Source organism: Eulemur rufifrons, chromosome 17 (assembly GCF_041146395.1).
Source record: "Eulemur rufifrons isolate Redbay chromosome 17, OSU_ERuf_1, whole genome shotgun sequence".
Taxonomy (NCBI): domain Eukaryota; kingdom Metazoa; phylum Chordata; class Mammalia; order Primates; family Lemuridae; genus Eulemur; species Eulemur rufifrons.
Window position 1 is genome coordinate 69,989,586 of NC_090999.1, and position 18,137 is coordinate 70,007,722.

An 18,137-nucleotide genomic window follows, 5' to 3' on the forward strand; every position below is an offset into this window, starting at 1 on the left:
TTCTCAGGCCAGGAAGCAGAGAAGTAAAAGGGACCTTATGAAGAGCCTCTAGTAACTCACACCTCATTGAAATTGTCAGAAATGAAACCTTGGGTCCATCATATGAGAGTAAAGAAGTGTAGCCCATGGAGGAAGAACCCCAGCCCCCCAGCATTTAGGCGATCTAAAGTATCTGTTTAAGAAAAAGGGAAAGATAAAAATGTTGACATTTTTGCTAACTTTTCTTTGATTATTTATTTTCTCTATAGGATGGAGAGACAACTCCTTAGTAAGGATTTCTCCAGGCTATTGCCTCTTCTACAAATATTTTAAATAGAAATACAGAAAATTACATGGACGATATAGGATCTCTGTAATAATTCTCAAACATAAAGAAACATAAAATATACTAATTTCTCAGATGATAAAATTTTAACATGGAGCAGTCTAACAGGGAGGACCAGAGAAATGTCATTTAATTAGATGTATCAAAATACAGGGTATCCCAAAAATCACTCTACATAGGGAAAATGGGAAATGGTAGCTACTAAAGGAAAAATTTTATAAAATTTTGTAATGAATGTTTTGTAAATAAAGGTACATTTAGCTACAATCTCCCATTTTCCCTATGTATGGAGAATTTTGGGACATCCTGTAGATTGAACCTGCCTTGGACCAACAGGTTGACTCCATATCAGCAATATGAACACCATCTTTCATTCATTCCTTAGTGGAAATTAAGTTGAGAAACACATTTTTAATGAATAAGAATATCAATTTGATAAATGTAATCTCCTTTGATTGAAATACTTCGGGGCAAAATTTTAGGATAATTCATTTAATGGTAAAGACAAAAACATTACTATATTCTTCATAAATAGTTTTTAAAAGTGTTTTTCTTTGCTGCACTAGCCATGCTCAATTACCATAAAATTATTTTTTAAAATATTCAAATAAAATGAATTTTTTTCTAATAAATTTTTTTAAAATGATTGTTTTCCAGTTCCATAAATTTAGGTTATAACAATTTCCCTCTCCCAATTACCAATCCTAGTCCAGGAATTTTCTGTGTAATAGTATCAGTATAGAAAACTTTGCATTGCTTTCAAAATAATGTATACATTTTGGAACCCTGTCCAATATTTACTTTTCAGTGATGGTTAGAACTTTATTGAAACACCATTAAATATCAGTTGGATATCAGTTATAACATATGTTACAGTTTATTTCTTACTAATCATGGCTGTAAATGACTTAAAAAACAAAAATGAATCTCAGGGGTTGATTCTTTCTCAGGCCATATATTCATTATGATTGGCTGGTGGACATGCTTTTTATTTTTGGTCATGATCAATATTTGACCAAGGTTGATGGTACTTTAAGTATCAAGACACTCACTGCTGACTACTGCAACAGAGGGGGAAATAGACACTAGCCCGTTTATTGATCCTCAAAACTACCACTAGCATTGGCATAATCAAGCCATATGGCTGAGTCTGATATCAAGATGGTAGGGAGGTAGAGAATAGGATAATAGATACCAGAGGCTGGGAAGGGTGTGTGGGTGAGTGGGAAGGGGTTGGGTAACGGGTACAAATGTACAGTTAGATGAAACGAATTAGTTCTAATGTTCAGTAGCAGAGTAGGGTGACTACAGTTGGCAACAATGTATTATATATTTCAAAATAACTAGAAGAGAGGACTTGAAATGTTTCCAACATATGGAAATGATAAATACCTGAGGTGATGGACACTCTAAATAACCTGACTTAATCATTACACAGTCTATGCATGTAACAAAATATCGTATGTACCAAATAAATATAAACAAATATTTGTATCAATAAAAAAAGTAGAGAAGTATTATCTTCTCTCAGGAAAAATAATTTTACATTGTTGAACAGAAGTACAATACACTCACCACAGCTGGGTCCATGAAATATTTGAGGATTGCAAGGAAACCACTGTATATTTGATCTAAAGCCCAACTCTTAACCTTTATACCAGTTGTAGTCTAATTTTAGTAAGAATCAACTAGAATGTTCTTTGAAAAATGAAGCTACTCATGTCATTAATCAAAATAATATAATTCGTTGGCCAAGATCAGGATATACTTGAGTATTAGTGGGCTGTTTTCTTTGTTTGTGTGTGTGTGTGTGTGTGTGTGTGTTTTATTAACCAGTGGTTTGTTAGTGTTGGCATTTGCCAAAACTTAAATAGAAAGAGCTTTGCAAAGAACAAAGGAAATGCATTTAAACTACTACAATCGATATGCTCCATGGTTTTGTGGATATGAGAACAAACATGAAAAGTGATGAGACAAGAAATGCAAAATGAAAAATAAATCACAAACAAAACTTTGAGAGAAGGAAATACATATGCTGAAATGAAGCATACACTGCATAGGACTATAAGCAAACTGATCAGAAGAAATACAAAATCCAAATAGCACCATATAGTTACGAAAAGTCAATTTACATTAACCCCCCCCAAAAGACCTTCAGACACAGATGGTTTCACTAGTGAATTTTATGAGACATTTCAAAAGGAAAAATGTCCAAGTTTACTCAATTTTACCATAAAATAAAGAGACAAATATCACTGCCCAATTTGACAATACTCAACTTTCAGTCAGGTTAAAAAATATCCAAAACAGATCAGGTATGATGGCTCACTCCTGTAATCCTAGCATTCTGGGAGACCCAGGAGGGAGGATTGCTTGAGCTCAAGACCAGCCTGAGCAGGAGCAAGATCCCATCTCTACTAAAAATAGGAAAATTAGCCAGGCATCATGGTGTGTTCCTATAGTCCCAGCTACTCAGGAGGCTGAGGCAAGAAGATCACTTGAGCCCAAGAGTTTGAAGTTACAGTGAGCTATGATGATGCCACTGCACTCTACCCAGGGTGGCAGAGCAAGATTCTGTTTCAAAAAACAAAACTAACAAAAATACACAATATTTGAAAAGAAGAATAAGTTAGAAAGTTACTTTAAGATTTATAATAAAGTTACCATAATCAAAATAGTTTGTTATTCAGAAAAAAAAGAGATATATAGTTCGATGGGAAAGAATGGAGAGATCAAGAATATATTCAACTGATTTTTGTCAAAAGTGACATGGCAATCCAGTGGGTTGCCATAGAAAATGTTTTCATCAAATGACACAAGATCAACTGTGTGTGTGTGTGTGTGTGTGTGTGTGTGTGTATTATGCCTTACCTCAAATATTGTATTTTTCTCTTAACCATATATCATTGAGGAAATGAAAGGCAATAACAAACTGGGAGAAAGTATTTGTAAAACGTATATCAGACAAAGTACTTGTAACTAATCGAAATTATTGTCTCTTACTAGTTAATAAAAGACACAGAAAAAGCAACTAAAAATCAGCAAAAGATTTGAATGGAAACTTTATAATAAAAGAAATAAAGCCAAATAAACATATTAAAAGAAATAAAATGAGAAATAGTGGCCAATGAGCATCTGAAAAGATCATCGCATCATCAAACTTAAAAATGTTTGTGTTTCTAAAGACATGTGCTTTTTGCTGCTCCTATCATAATATTTAATTTATAGTCTTTATTTATATATATTTTCCTTTTAAACTTTTATTTTTATTTTTTTAGCTTGTCCACAATGTGTCTTACTGAGTTTATAGTATTTTAATTCAAGCATATATCTATTATTAGCAAAAAATTGACACATATACCATTGCCCATATTTTTACACTGTTGTGAACTCTGGAACCTCACACAGCATATATGTGACTTAGTTTGATGTGGCCTGACTTTAATTTGCTACTAGCACCATAGTACATTGTGTGGTAATCTTCATGGATTACTAAGAATTTTTAAAGAACATCTATTTTGATTTATTACTAGTATTATGAGGATTTTTTACTAGCATGAATACACCTACATTATGAAACAATTTATGTGAAAAATTATTTGTAAAGATTAATTTATTAAAAGCTATAAAATTCTCTTATCATAATTATCTGGTCATATCAGTTAAGTACCTAGACAAATCTATAAAAATAATTAGAGAATTTCTAAACAAACATACCTCAAACAATCAGTAGCTTGTCTTTTTTTGATGAAAGATATCATATGGGTATAAATGAGGAATAAAAAAGTCTTATCTATCAAGGATGGCTTTATAATTATCTGAAATGCATTATTATAAAGACAAAATTAATTCCTATTTCCTCCTTAGTCTCATTTTTCTGCTTGGCAACTATGAAAGACCTTTATAATTTTATTCCATTATCTTCTATTAAGAAAAAAATTAAACATTTAGCTTTTTCAAATAAAGAATATGAAACATACCTCTGAAACAATAAATGGAAATGTCAGGAAATTTCAAAAAAATGACTTGCATTAACACATATTTTAATAGCTGGACTTACACGGAAGTCAAACTTTTCAGCCAACGTTAGCCAATAATAGGAACAATGTGTTATCAAATCTGTTTGCACCCATACTCTGCCATTTGCAGTTTTAGGTGAAAAATATAACTTGTCAGAGCAAAGTATATTTAAATTTCTCACTCTATCCTAAATGCCTGAGTTTTTTAGAAGCAGTATTTCTGACTTGGTAATGGCATTCCCCTGGTGCATGTAAATGTTTAATTGGGCCAAAGGTTACCAAGCATAAAACTTGGTTAGGTAACAGTGAGGTGAATAAGACATATGAAATACATGTCCCTTTTTTTCCCATGGACAAAATTTCCAAATATACACAAGTTTAAGTGAAGCCTAACAGGGAAATTATCATATAACAGTGATTTAAATTATAGATGTACTTAGGTACTTCAACACCAAAATTAATTTATTCACTTTATAGGTCTGTGATCATCAACTAATCAAAAAGTATGTTATTGTTGTGCTGATAGATCAACAGATCAAAGAAACAGAAGAGAGAGTCATGACATAAAACCATGACTTTATAAAAAAGTTAATGTTTTCTAAGATGCAAAGGCAATCCAGTAATCGAACATAATTATTTAACAAATGACGTTGAAACAATTGGAGAGCCATAATTAAAAAATAGTAATTTTGATCCATTCTTGTACCATGTGCAAAATTAACTAATTAAGATTTACAAAAGTCTAACTATAACATCAAGTATTATAAAATTTCTAAAAGAAAATGTCACAAAAGTATTTGTGACCTCAGTTACACAAAGATGTTTTAGATATGACACCAAAGGCATGATAGATTGAAAAAAAGATAATTTGGACTTCATAAAAATTGAAATGTTATGGTATTTGAAAGTCACTATTAAGAGAACAAAAAAATGAATTATAGACTGGGATAAAATATATAAAAATACTATGACTGATATAAAGTCTGTATTCAAATATATTTTAATACATTGACTGCAATGTGACTTGTATATAACTCAGCCTAGATTTGAGCCCAGGGCCACGTGAAGCAAAACCCTGCAACTGGTTTGTGAAACTCTTACTTGTTGATATTCTTATTGTTACAATTAATGTTGACAATTTAATTCTAAAAACGTGGATTGCATGGCATATAACTCACACACAGAAAACAGTAAAAAATAGCAAATTAGAAATGATCATTTTGTTTTAATAAAACACTATGGCCTCAGGGAATTTTTTACCCCTAGTGTAGCAGTCAATGTGTTAAAACTTAGTGACAAGATAGCAAACATGCTAATAAATAATGAGAAAAAGATTTTCAAATGGAATTTTATCAAAAAAAAGAATGACTAATAAGCACATAAAAGATGCTCCACATAATTTGTAATAAGAGAAATAAGAATTTAAAATGACATACATATATTACAAATGTCTAAAACCAAAACAACTGACCACATACAGTATTGCTAGGATGTGGAAGAGCTGAAACTCTCTTACTGATGGTGAATGTAAAAAGGTATGGCCATTTTGGAAAATAGTTTGATTTCCTAAAAAGTTGAACTACATCTACCATATGATTCAGGCATTTCAATTCTAGATAGTTACGCAAGAGAAGAGAAAGCAAATTAAATGTTCATAGAAAGACTTGTACACAAAAGTCCAAAGTAAAACTGGGAACAACCCAAAAGTCAATCATCATGTGTATATATAGTCAGGAACAAACCAGAATGAATATTAATACACACAACAACAAGAATGAATCTCAAGTAATTATCTGCAGTGAAAGAAACCATGGAAAGATGATTACATACTGTATCATCTACATTAAACCCTATATAGTACAAGCTAATGTACAGTGTCAGAAATCGGATCAACGGTTTCTTCAATGCTTTTTAGTTCTCAGAATATGTGTCTTTCAATTTCTAAGTTGTTTATTCCAAAGTAGTTTATTCTTTTTGGTGCCATTATATATGAGACTGTTTCCCTAATTTCCTTTTCAGATAGTTCATTGTTAATGTTTAGAAACGTAAGTGATTTCTGTGTGTTGACCTTATGTCTTGCAACTTTACTGAAAATTCATTTATTAATTTTTAATAGAAATTTAAGGTTATCTACCAGATTAAGTCATCTGCAAACAGGGAAAATTTGACATCTTACTTTCTAATTTGGATGCTTCCCACCATCCCCTTACCTAATAGTTCTGGATTGGGCTTCCAATACTACATTGAATAGAAGTGAATAGCCTGGGTGTCCTTTCCTTGTTCCTGATGTTAGAGGGAAAGTTTTCAGTGTTTTTATTGTTGAGATGCTAGCTGTTGACTTTTCACATATGGCCTTTATTATAGTGATGTAATGTACTTCTATCCCTGGGTTGTTGAGAGTTTTTATCCTGAAAGGGTGTTGAATTTTGTCAAATGCTTGTTCTACATCTACAGAGATGATCATGTTGTGATTTTTATTCTTTATTTTGTTACTATGGTGTATTATATTACTATTTATTGATTCCCCTGTGTTGATCCATTTTTTGTGCCTCTGAGATAAATCCCAATTGGTCATGTTGTATAGTATGCTAGCCATTTTGCTAAGGACTTTTGCATCTATACCCATCAGAGATATTAGCCCGTAATTTTTTTTTCTTATGATGTGTCTGGTTTTGGTGCTGGGGTAATGCTGGCCTTATGAAATGAGTGTGGGAGTGTTCTCTCATACTCATTATTTTGGAAGAGTTTGAGAAAAATAGGCATTACTTCTTTATTTGGTAGAATTCAGCAGTGAAGCCCTCTGGTCCTGGGCTTGTCTTCACTGGGAGGCTTTTGATTACTGATTCAGTTGCCAAAGTAATTATACGTCTGTTAGGACTTTCTATCTCTTCATTACTTAGTCTTTAGGTGGTATGTTTCTAGGAATTTATTCACTTCCTCAATATACACTTTGTTACCATATGATTGTTCCTAATCAGTTCCTCATGATCCTTTTTATTTCTATGGTATCAATTGTAATGTCTCCTCCTTCATTTCTGCATTTATTTTAAAACATATTAAAACACAAATTAAAATTACATCATAAATTAATATTAAAATTGATGGCATGTTTAACCATTCATCCATTGTAAAACATCTGTTCTGTTTCCAATTTGTGTTATACAAATTAAGCAAAAATAAAGAATATTATACATGCTTTTCTGTGAATCTAAGTTTTCACTTTTCTGGGATAAATGCCTAAGAGTCCAAGTACTGTACAATATGATAATTACACATTTAGTTTTATAGAAAATTTGCAAAGTCTTTACCAGACTGTACCATTTTACATTCCTACCAGCAATGCATGAATGGTGCAGTTTCTATGCATCCTAACCCATATTTGAGGTTATCATTATTTTTTAGTTAACTCTTCTAGTGTGTATATAGTGATATCTTGCAGTTTTAATTTGCATTTCCTTAATGGCTAAAAATGTTAAATGTCCATTGATGTGCTTTTTGTCATTAGTATATCCCATTTAGTGAAGTGTCTTTCAAGTCTTTTGTACAATTTCTAATTGAATTGTTTTTTGTTTACTTATTTCTTTATTTATTTTATATTCTTGAGTTTTGAGAGTTTTTTTTTTATATATTCTATTCTAAGAATACTACTCAGCAATAAAAAAGGATGAACTATTGAAAGATGGAGTAACTTGAATGACTCTCCAGAGAATTATGCTGAATGAAAAAAAGCCAATCCAAAATATACTCACAGTAATATCCAACATAGAAAGCATTTGATATGATGATATTTTAGAAATCAAACATAAGGTAGTGGTTGCCATGAGTTAGAGGCAACAGAAATGGAGATAAGGGAAGGAAATGAGGAAAGTAATAAAAGGGAAACATGAAGGATCATTGTGGTGACTTTGTATCCTGACTATGGTGGTATTCTCAAACCTACACATGATAAAATGATATATAGCTAAATACATTCACACACACGCACACACAGCAGTATAAATAATTCCGAGGAAATATCTAAATATTTTGTTGTGATAGGGTACTATAGTTTTAAAAGATATTACCATGGCAACAAATTGGGTAAAGAATATTGAGGATATCAATGTATTATTTTTACAACTGCATTTGAACTACAATTATCTCTGAAACAATTATTCAAGTAAAAGAAATTAGTGGTATATGACCAAAGATATACTCAGAATAAAATGCATAACTTAAATGATATAATCAATAAAGAATAATTAACAAACTGAATTTTGAACTTAAATTCAAAGGTTGGAGTGATTAAACTAGGATGGTTTATAGTAGGGAAAAGGGAATATTTAATATTAATAAATTTAGCAATATAATCATTATATATTTCTCAGTTTTTATGGCCTTAAGAATCATTAAAATGTATGTGATATTATTTTATATACATTCCTACTTTAAAAAATTCCTTTCATGTATATTGGAAAATATTTTCCTTATTTAGGTGATTATAATCAATAGTGGAAAATTAGTGGTTTTTCCTACAATAACCAGGGGGATGATAGAATGGATTATACATAGAGTATAAATATGATACCATCTTAATAAATAATTAAAACTCCATTATATATGTGTATATTAACTTACTCTCATATCAGCAAGGAGAATTTGAGAAAAACATACACTAAGATTTTAAAAATTTTTCTCAGGTACAGTATGGCAGTATGATGAGTAAGAGATAAAAGAAAATTGTAATTTATATTGTGGGTGTATCTTTTTTTTTTTTTTTTTTTTGATACTGGGTTTTGCTCTGTTACCCCAACTGAAGTGCAGTGGAATGAAAATCCTGGGTTCGATTGTTCCTCCTCCCTTAGCCTCATGAGTACGTGGGACTACAGGTTTGCATTACCATGGCCTGCTAATTATTTTTTATTTTTTGTAGAGACAGGGTCTTGCTATGTTGCCCAGACTGATCTTGAACTCCTTGTCTCAAACAATTCTCCCATCTCAGCCTCCAACATGCACACACATATAGTATACACATTCATTTTATAATGTAGCATGTGTTGTTACTGTAACAAATAAAATTACTAAAGAAAATATTAAATTAAAGCCAACAAAATAGTTATAAAGACACTAAATGTCTACATAATTAAGAAAATTAAAAATACTAGATAGGCCGGGCGCGGTGGCTCACGCCTGTAATCCTAGCACTCTGGGAGGCCAAGGTGGGTGGATCGTTTGAGCTCAGGAGTTCAAGACCAGCCTGAGCAAGAACGAGACCCCATCTCTACTAAAAATAGAAAGAAATTATATGGACAGCTAAAAATATATATAGAAAAAATTAGCCGGGCATGGTGGTGCATGCCTGTAGTCCCAGCTACTCGGGAGGCTGAGACAGGAGGATCCCTTGAGCTCAGGAGTTTGAGGTTGCTGTGAGCTAGGCTGACGCCACAGCACTCACTCTAGCCTGGGCAACAGAGTGAGACTCTGTCTCAAAAAAAAAAAAACAAAAAAACAAAAAAACAAAAAAACAAAAAAAAAATACTAGATAAAGAAAACAAACAAAAAAAATAAATAATACAAAACCTAAGAGGAGACTTGGCTGAATGGAAACAAACTCTATGTTGTAGGTTAAGAAGAGACAATATTTTAAATGCTATTTCTCCAAAATTTCACTTATGAAATTGTCTCAATTTGGAACTTAACAAGAATGCAATGTAATATATACAAGAATAGATTATCTTAATTTTCAGAATAATGTGAACTGTATCCTGAATCATAATATTGAATTAGTGCCTATATATTACACATTGCAGGTAAATTACATGGAATATGAATTATATCTCAACAAAGCTGTTATTATTCTAGGCAGGAAGAACAACATATGTAAAGGCTCAATTTTAAGAGGGAGGGTGATCCATTCCAAGAAAAGAAAGAAATTCTGTGTGGACCACAGTGAACAAGTAGAAGTGTTACACTAGATTAGATATGAGTATGAGCAAGGGCCAAGTTAATGAAAAATTGCATACTTTATTAAGGATCTGGGTTGATAATCTCAAAATTAAATCCACTAATGTGTTTTAACTTGTAGAAGGATACTCAGAATGGAGGTTCACATACTCATAGTCATAATTGTAATTCTGGCTTTATTTTTAAAGACTGGACATGAGAATGGAAAATGTAGATGCAAAAAGATCATTTACATGTCCAGGTTAAAATTTAAGGGACAGTACTTCAGATGGTGTTAAATGTAGTAATATTTCTTTTCAAAAAATTGAGTGAAATAACAGCTATTTAGGAGGTAAAAATGTACAGGCCATAATGAATAGTTGGATTTGGTGAATGATAAAAGAAAGACAATATTAAGGAAATCTCATGTCTGTCTGGATTTGAAACTGAAAGTAAAAATAGCAGTGAAAAAATACTGACAGGGAAAACTTGAAGAGGGAAAATTGGACATAATATCTGTGTTCATGGCAGGAACAAAGACAAAAGGATCAGCTGCGTTATGGAGAAAATATTTGGAAGAAACAAGTTAGTCACTGCAGAATGAAATTTGGCTTAACCATTATCACTTACCGGATGGAAAGCAACACACTCTTTGGTCATATCCAATGCATAATTTTTCTTCAGACAAAATCTAGCTGGTACACTGTGACTCAAATTAATCTGAAGGTTTTTTGACTTTCATTAAATTGGGAATTTTCCAGTCAATTTTTAAAAAGAGATTTTATAGCAAGAACAAAAAGTCCTGTATTTTCACGTTTTCCATTTCTCTGCATTCTTCAGTACGAGTAGATCCACATTTCCATCAAATGTGGTTTTCCTTATGCTTGAAATAATTTTTTTCTTCATTTAATATTTCTTTTATCTCTTTCTTTCTTTTCCTGTTCTAGTACTCATAATATTCAGATGTTTACACTTCTATTTTTAGTTTTCGTATTGTTAGGTTTCGGTCTGAATCCATGGTTGGAGAATGACCAGACACGCCAAAGTTAGGCAAGCACAAAAATGAGGTTTATTGAGGAGAGAAAGGTAAGATTATAGAACAATAGCAAGATATAGGTTTACAGAGCATGGTACATACACCACAGTTGACGTACACACACTACAGGCAACGTACATACACTAAGGGTAACGACTGGACTCATTTTCCCAGCAGGCAAGCAAAAGGAAGGGCAAAGAGAGAGAGTTTGGCTATGGTCTGCATCCTATTTTAGTGTCTAGATAGAGACCTCCCTTGTGGTTCAGAGGTCACCATGGAACTGCTTTGATTAGAAAGTTGGGAGTCACATGATCTGAGCCTTAACTAAGGATGTGATTTCTAGGTCACTTTCAGGACTTTATGGTATCCATGCGGCTTGGCCCATGGGCTAGAGAATCCTCTGCATTCTTTTGCAGCTGGCACACCAAGTTCTGATTGGCAGATTCATATGGTATTCCCTCTTCCTGGGTTGGGCAGGACCAAGATGGGGGCAACTACACGCACCTTTGTCCCTAGGAGACCCAGAATCCCTCACTAACTACCTAACAATATCTCTTCACTTATTATGAATTTTTTTTAATTTTCTTTATTGCTTTTCTTGATGTATTCTAAGATAATTCCTTAACCTGAATTTGGGTTCATTAATTTGTACTTTATCTTTATCAATTTTGTTATAAATTTCATTCACAGAGTTCTTCATTTAAACTATTTTTCTGTTTAATCTTTCCAATAGTTCTTTTTTAAACAATTGTTAACAAAATAATTGTTTCTTTTGTCCCTGCTCCATGTAATTAGTATCTATCTCACCACTACAGAAAATTTTAAAATCATATTTTGACTGCTCTGTAAATATTTCTTCATCTTGCACAAGGTTTTCAGTTCATCATATTCCATTTAGACTCATGTTCTAATCAAAAGTCTCATAAATTTTCCTGGGAGCAATTTTTCTCCAGATAAGTTAGCTAATGAAGGTAATGCTCTTCCAAGGTGTGGGTTAAAGACCATGCTGTAGTCTGTACCCTCTTCTATCTAGGGAGTAGGTTAGAGGGTTCACTATATAGATGCTAACTGAGATTTTTTTCTAAATTTCCTCTGTCACTATTTCTCCTGACTACCTCTACAACCAGGCAACTCACTTCGCATGGAACCAATTTTTTGATGACATCATCCTGCTCTTGGATATGGAGGGTGAAGAGGAGGAACTTTAAGTTATGCCTGTACATGTTTTTATCTATTTCTCACTGTCTCTTTCCTTCCAGGCTTTGTACTATTGTCATATCATTTATTTTCATAACGTAAGAGTCCCAAAATATGTTGTATTCATTTTGCTTAAAAAGTCAATGAAAATTTAAAATAGGTAATACTACATAATTATTAGAATGTTTGAAATTAGAAAGTCTAATAATGCCAAGTGATGGTAAGGATTTGGAGCAATTGTATTTCTCATGTACTACTGATCAGAATCTATAATAATAAAATGACTTCAGAAAACTGTATGGTAGTTTAAAAAATTAAATATATACTTATAATACAATCCACTCACTTCACACCTATGTACATGCTCAAGGGAAATAAAAGCATATTTCTATAGAAAGATTTGTATATGAATGTCTGTAGTACCTTTATTTTAATAACCAAAAACTGAAAACAACTCAGATGTCAAAAAAAGACAGATGAATGGGTAAGCAAATTGTGGTATTATCTACACAACAGGATACTATTCAGCAATAAGAGGAATTGTATACTGATACATGCAATAAGTTGGATCCATCTCAAAACAATAATGGTGAGTGAAAAAAGGCAGACATAAAATAGTATAAAACCACATGATTTTATTTATATAAATTTCTAGAATTTACATAAAATTTATGAAAATAAGTGGTTGTCTGGGGATGAAGCAGGTAGAGCTAGACAGGAAGGAGAGTCTACAAAATGAAATAATGAAACTTTTGAGAATGATGAATATATGCATTATCTTGATTGTGATGTGTGTGTGTATATATACATATATTAATATATATACTTGAGTGTGGGGAGGAGGTGTGTGTATGTATCAGCTGGCCTGTGTTCTCTTGGGCAGAATAGAGTAGCCAAGTGGATGAAATAAATAATGACCATCCAAATGAGAAAATAGCAAAGACTTTTTCTAGTCAGCCACCACTAGGTTGCATTTGACAAAGACTTCAAGACAAGTAGAAGAGTGTGGAAGCTTTATATTAATAATAGAAGAAAAACGAAGGTTTTTAGGTGTGCCCAGATTAGAGGTTGTTGGCATGGGAAGCTGTAGGTGGGCAAACTAAAAGCTGGGCATACTATATGATTGGTTAGGGTCGTATATTTGGTTTTTCTGGTTGGATGTATGTTGAAAACAGGGACAAAAATTAGGGAAGATGTCAATTATTTAATTAAATCCTGGCCATCTGGGAACAATTGCTGCAGAAATTGTTTGGCTTGCTGGACTGGTTGCTACAGTTGGTGAGTCAGAGTTCTATTTTTATATATGGTCTGGTCATTCTCTCTTTGTACATTCAGTATCTTTTCTTTGGTCTCTCTGTCTCTGTCTCTCTCTCTATATACACACACATATGGAATTTGATATGTAAAATTTAAATATTACTAAATATATAATAAAATATATATAAATTATACATAATATATAATATGATCAATAAATCTTATATAGAGACAGTCATATAAATTGAGAATGACAGAGACAGAGAAAGAGAAAAATAGAAAGTGAGAATGAGATAGCAAAATAGCTCATACCATTTTCTTAGACTGGTATTATACTTCAAAACTTGTTTGTCATAACATCCAGTTCTCCTCCAAATGTCTCAAATTAGAAAATTCTTTAAAGTGCTATATTTTCTAACATTCATTTAAAATCACCTTTTAACTCTAGGTTCCTTTAACTTCTAACCTTCTAATCAATACAGCATTTGAATTTCTGACACTTCCTCTGAATCCATTGGTTTGCCCTTAAATCATTTTTTACGTTTTTGCTGTTTAACACATTATGCTTTTAAAATTATATTTGCTTTTCTTTTCATTCCTATAGGATATTGAAAGATATCTGAGGAGGTCGATGTCTGTTTTTATGGACATTACAAAAGCTTATCATGTCTAAATTTAAATAAAATAAAAGTAGCCAGTGGAGAAGAAAACCGTGCTTTTGAGACAAAGATTAGAGATAATAGAGGTGATGATATAATGAAAGTCAACTTTATGTGATACCTATATTAGGCATTTGGGGTGGGTTAGGAGATAGAGGAGAAACTGGGCATTCAGAGAGTATTTCAAAGAATTTCTTAGCTTTCAAGGTTATAATTAACATGTCAAGAAGTAAAATACTTATGGCAGGATAGGATTCTAGGGACCCAAATCTTTATTAAAAATACATTTTGTTTCTGTTTTCTGTACATCTGAAAGAAAAAAAAACAATTAGATAATTAATACTGAAAATCACACTCAGCTAAAATATGAATAAAGAATACTTAAGAATTTCTGATTTTCAAATATTTATACATTTTAACAGATGAACTTTCTTCAGTCAACTATATTAAAACATATGTAGTTTATTTTCTACTTATTAAACATGTGAAGTACTAAAACTATATGTACTCCCAAATTAGTACAAATCTTCAGTTTTTGGATGAACATAAAAGAAATATTGATTGGCTGAAACAACAAAAAGCTATTTATTTGCAATAAACATTTTTTTATTTCACTTTAGATTAAATGACATATCTAAGAGAGTTGTTTTCTGAAAATCCATTTGGACTTTCAATGGCAGTTTACTGGCAGTGAGGGACACCAAAGCAGTAGATAAAAACTGTTTTTAATGCCAGAAACACCAGTGCTGAAATCCCAACTCCATAATCCATTGCCTGTGTGCTCATGGAAATATTCTTTGAAGGAGCGCTTATTTTTCTTCATCCATAAAATTGTTACAATAATGGCAATTATATCATTTCACTAGTAGCATTTATAAAGGACTTACTAGGTGTTAAGACTCCTAAGTCAAATTGTCACGGTTTATTCTTACAACTGCTCTGTGAGTAGGTATGATTGTCATCACTCCAATTTTATGCACAAAGAAATGGAGTCATACAAAGGTGAAGCAATTCCCCAAGAGTCACACAGCTGGTGAGTGTGAGAAACAGGCTGTGAACTCAGGCAGTCTGCTTTCCTCATCTCGGCTTGCTGTACTTTTTATGAAGATTACATGAAATAATATATATTTCATGCTTTATATAATTTACTAACTATGCACTCAGGAAAGGGTATTATTTTTGGTTGTTATGAAACTAAAATCTTCTGCATTAGATGTGCATTCATAAATATAAAATGAACACTATCACTTTTCGTTTTTAGTGGATTAATTCAAATATAATGCAGCAAAATAAGATGAATTAGGTTTGATACTTTTGATTTAATGAAATAGTATTTGTAATGTTTTTTGGATGGTTGGTGCCAGAGAAAGAAAGACAAGCAGAGTAGAAAGGGGTAAGCAACAAGGCTTTATTTGAGCGCTCCTGGGCGAGGGTAACAGGTCCCAAGAGAGGGGCCCCAGGCTAGGTTCACAGGTCCCAAGAGAGAAGGGCCCGAGAAGTCGTGCCGCCCAGTTTTGTGTGGGCTTATATGTGTTTTAGAGCTGGGGGATGGGGGGTTTTCAGCATGAAGAGTTAGGAATTTTCCATTACGGTTTTAAGGTGGGGATTGAGAACTAGGAGGGGCTGCTGGTATGTATGGGTTCCAAGAACCAAGACCCTTATCAGGGTAACCATCCAGGTGTGTCTATTCTTTAACTTAGCTGGGCCTTGCAGGCATTGTTCTTGGCAGGTCTCATGGGCTTCTTCTTTTTCCATTAGGGAGGGGAGGGGTGCCTGCCACCAGCCTTACATTCCGGCCTTTCAGTGATAATAGGGCCCTGCACATCTTTCTGGCTACTTCCTGCTTTTGAGGGGCATAGTGGTGGCTATGGGCCAGAGTTGGTTGGTGGAGGGATGACTAGAAGGGGAGATTAGGGATGAAGCATCATCTGATTTACTGCCACTCTGGATAGTTCCTGTAGATGATAGAATCAAAACACTTTTGTGGTTTCATTAAGAGCAAACCAGGATTTCAAGAATACCTTGTGATTTTAACCAAATCCTTTCTCCTTTCATTATAGCTGACTCAACCATACACAAAATTTTTCATAAATTCCCTCCATGAACTCCATCACAACCTACACAGACCATCTACGACATGCTTAGGCTTTCTTTTTTTGTCTTAAATTTCCTCTTTCCCAAATAACCAGCCATTCTTTTCCAGGACAAAAAGTCACTACACAAGATCCTTCTCTGCTCAAATCATTCCCTTGCTGATCTTTCTTAACAAAAATACATTTCCTTGCTTATAGCCTTTCTACATCTTTTTCTCCACCTTACGAGTTACCTTCTATCTTGATTTTATTTTTCCTCCAAATCCATGGTTTGAATCAATTTCTAAACAACCTCTGAATTAGACAAAATTACACACATAATTTCTTTAACATAAACTCGGGGGTCTACCAGTTCAGACGGGAGACTGTATGCAGGGCTTGGTAAGTTGGGAGAGGCTGTGGATGGAGCTGAAGAATCTGGAAAGAGAGAGAGATAGAAGGGCAGAGGTCCCGGAGGAAAATTGGAGGGTGATTCCCAGATTGGTTAATAGGTCCTTTCCCAATAGTGGAGCAGGACAGGAGGGCATGATAAGTAAGGAGTAGGTGATGGGAGGGTCATCTATCAGGCAGGTTAGGGGACTGGTGGTGGGGGGGGTGAGAGGAATTGCCATCAATACCCATGACTGACACCTGGGAAGGATAAGTAGGGCCCAAAAAGGAAGGCAGGACAGAATAGGTAGCTCCGGTGTCAACCAGAAAGGACTCTGTCTTACCCGATACCTTAATTGTTACCCTGGGCGATAGGGGTCACCAAGTCGGGGCCTCTTCAGTCTTCGGCAGCCAAACCCAAAACCACCATTGGCAAGTTTAGGGATGGAAGGACTGACTCTCTGGACTTCTGTCCCAAGGGGCAGTCACTTTTCCACTGTCCCTCTTGACCACATGCCAGGCAAGCCTTGGTGGGTGGACGTGGCTGTGGGCGCTGCTTGGCCCAGTGGCCTTGCTTACCACACTTGAAGTAGGTGCCTGGTGAAGTGTGGCTGGTCGCCTTAGACGACATTGATGGCTTCTTGGGTCCTGCTGGCCACAGGGCTGCAACCAAGGCTTGAGCTTGCAGGTGTGCCTTTTGGCGGGCATGGGCCTCCTTTTGGGCCTCTGCCTGTTCATCTCAGGAATTAAAGATCTTAAATGCCATATTCACCAGGTCCCAGATAGGGGTCTGGCTTTTTGAGTTTCTTTCTGATGTCAGGGGAGGACTGAGTAACAAAGTGGGTTGCAAGGACAGTAGTCCCCACGGGAAAGGTAGGATCTAGGCGAGTATATTGGATAAGGGTGTCTGTAAGGCGGCTGAGAAAGGCCTCGGGGTTTTTATCTGCTCGTTGAGTGATTTACTTGAGTTTGTCATAATTTACCGGGCGATGCGCCACTGCTTGCAGGCTGGCAAGGACACACTGCAACATGTGGTCCCGACGTTTCTTGCTATCCCTTCTGGTCGGGGTGTCAGGTTGGTATTCCCATCCCGGCTCCTGGCAAGAGACAGCCTGGGCCCCTATTGCCATAGTGGGGTCCCTAAGATGGGCCTCATCAACGTGTCCCTGAGCCACTGCCTAGACACACTGTTTCTCATCTGTAGTGACCTGAGTATAGTGGAGGCCAAGCAGGGGAGAGCTGAGGGAGTCAGGTGGGTCA